This window comes from Gavialis gangeticus, unplaced genomic scaffold, assembly GCF_001723915.1.
Source record: "Gavialis gangeticus isolate Ggan-Ray unplaced genomic scaffold, GavGan_comp1, whole genome shotgun sequence".
NCBI lineage: Eukaryota > Metazoa > Chordata > Crocodylia > Gavialidae > Gavialis > Gavialis gangeticus.
Window position 1 is genome coordinate 60,353,742 of NW_017729033.1, and position 2,810 is coordinate 60,356,551.

At 51.0% G+C, this 2,810-nt stretch overlaps 1 protein-coding gene across 1 annotated transcript in view; it reads right to left on the reverse strand.

Annotated features, from left to right (window-relative positions):
- RFC1 (replication factor C subunit 1) overlaps window positions 1–2,810 on the reverse strand; it is a 109,881-nt gene that overhangs the window by 106,876 nt on the left and 195 nt on the right. The gene's annotated exons all lie outside the window — the stretch shown is intronic.

Genomic DNA, 2,810 nt, shown 5'->3' on the forward strand with positions numbered 1-2,810 from the left:
GTCCCTTCCGACCCTAGAAACTATGAAACTATGAATTGACTAAGATGACTTGCATTAATGCAGATCCTGATCAGGTTCTCAGCTTTATTGATGCAAACTGTAGTTCACAGTTCTTCTGCCTAGCTGTTGACCACCAGTGACTGAAATGTCCCACATAAACAAGCCCTTCATAGCATGATTCCCTTTCCATAATTTAGAGTGGTCTGTCATGAAAGATGTATACTTTGTGCCTTTCTTCTTGACTTGCTTGTTAGAGCAGGATGTGCCCTGCTTTTTATGCATGCTGCTCTTCTTCAGTACTACCCATTGTGAAATAGAATGGATAATTAAACAATGCATCCATTTCAGTCTACGCCTGCTGAGAAGCACTCTCACAGAACTCACAGAGAAGTAGGAGTGCACTGATAGAGATTTTTTAGGCCAATACCAACGGCCAATTTTTAACGAGCCATATTGGCCAAAACCAATCCAATTGCCAATATGCAGCCTGGCAACTTGGAAAGCAGCCAAAAAAAGCTGATTGCCATTTATGTCAAATTTTCTTTCATCAGTACCAATACAATATGGGACCAATGTATCAGTGCACCTCTAGAAGCCAGGCTGGAAGGGACCTCAAGAAATCATCTAGTCCAGGGGTGGGCAAAAGACAGCCTGTGGACCAGACCCCTCCCACCAAGGGATTTTGTCCAGCCCCACCCAGACCAGGCATGGGAGATAGCCCAAGCTATGGTACTAAGGCCAGTCCCAGCACCCCCAGACATGTGGCAGGGCTAAGGCAGCATAGTGGCTGGACTCACTTCCTGGCAGCCCCAACAGGAGCGGCTCTTCCCAGCTCCCACTGTTACTAGACCCAGCCCTGCTGCCTGTGCACACACACCGCTGGGGACAGGACCTGCACGGGCAGGGCATGCAGCCAGGATGGGAAGGAACTGCAGGCGGACAGGAAGTGGTGTCCAGGAGTAGGACAGGTGAAAGGGCAGCATGGGGCTGGGACCAGGGGAGAGCTGTGATCCACTTCCCACAACAGGCCCTATTCTAGGGGCAGGGGTATGTAGGGAACAGATCACAGCTCTTCCCTGGGCCCCAGCCGTGCACCCATCAGTGCCACAACATCCCAGCACTCATCCCGCTCCCAGATACTACTCCCCACCCGCCTGGGGTCCCATCCTATCCAGCTGGCTGCACACCATGCCCAGGCAGGTCCTGGTCAGTCTCCTTTCCTCCTTAAAAAATAATCTTAAAAAGTTTCCTAAGCCAAAGCCATTGGAACATAATACAAATACAACTTTTCAAACTCTTAAAATGTGTGAAAATTTATATTCTGATAGTAGTCCACACAGCACTCCCCACACATATACTTCTGCTCTTACCAAAGCTATCTAAAAAAACAAAAAAATGAACTGAATATATTCACCCAGTACACACAATTCCTGAGCCATAGCAAAAATGCTTATTCTTGTAGATTGGTGTACCATAAAGCTAAGTGCATTCCCGAATCCTCCATCTGTCAATTAATTATTTCCATTCCCCAGTTGTATGCGATAGGAAAGTCCAGCTCATCAAATCAAGACTGAGGACTGTAATGAGAAGATAACAAATGTATTCAAACAGGCTTAAACCAAAATAACTAAACTAGTTTTAATTTAGGCTTTGGCCATTTTGGTGCAAGACTGTATGAACATTGACACTAAAGGCCCAAATATCATAGAGGTTGCACCAACTGAAATTAAACAAACTTCAAACAAAATGTTATCCCTGCAAGGAAGCTCATCTTGGTTTAAAGCTGATTGTATCCATTGATTTACACCTGCATAGAGCTCCTGGCATAAACAAGAGTAGGCTGTTCCTCTAAAACAGTGGTGTTTCAACCTTTTTGCCCCAAAGGCCGGATGAGTGGTGTCCAGTCCTACCATAAGCCAGATCCTGCTGGTGGGTCCAATCTGGTGCACAGGGGCCTTGACAGGGCCCAATCTAGCCATGTAGAGCAAGGAGGGGAGCAGCCTAGCCCCGATCCAGCAGCAAGTGGTAAGGGGGTATGACCTAGCCCCAATCCAGTCACAGGGGAAATGGCTAGGGGCCTTGCACTCCCACTGCCAAATTTCTCAACCCACGGGAAACCCTGCAGGCCAGATGCCAAGACTCCAGGCTGAACACCCCAAACTCTTGCCACTCTCACAGACAAGATACCAGGCTGCACAAACCTTTTGGCCAGACCCAGTAGAGTCCCACTTACATCCTTAAACATGCAGACCTTTTGGTGGGAGGAAGAGTCTCTCTGAGGCATCAGCCTGGTGTCAGATCTCAGGGCCTAGCTCCTACCACACCAGGCAGGCTGCAATATCAGAGTTACCTTTGCAGGAGCTTCCAAGGGACTTAGGAGCCACCAGCCCCCCCAGTTTCTCTGAGACAGTGGTTTCAAGTGCATGGTCCCAGGAGTAGCAGAGGGATGGGGGTGCCTGTGCTGACACCACTGGCACAGAGCACACACAGGGCTCAGCGCACGGCATGGCACAGCAGCCAGGCAGGGAGCAGAGCACAGGGCTGGGGGCATCTCAGAGCCCAAGGGCTCAGAAAGGTGCGAGTTTTCACAGGCAGGAACCAAAGGGAAAGCAGGATCTACATGCACGTGACAGCGGGTCCCAGCGGGGGCATCCGATTGTTGCCGGCGCGTCTCAGACGTGGGGAGCCCCGGGGCCCAGTGCGGGGCCAGCAGAACTCGGTGGGGACCGAGACCTGCGCGTCGGGTCAGGCCGGGCCGGGCCGGGCCGGGCCGGGCAGCCCCGCGGGCTCCTCAGGGGAGCTCCAACCCG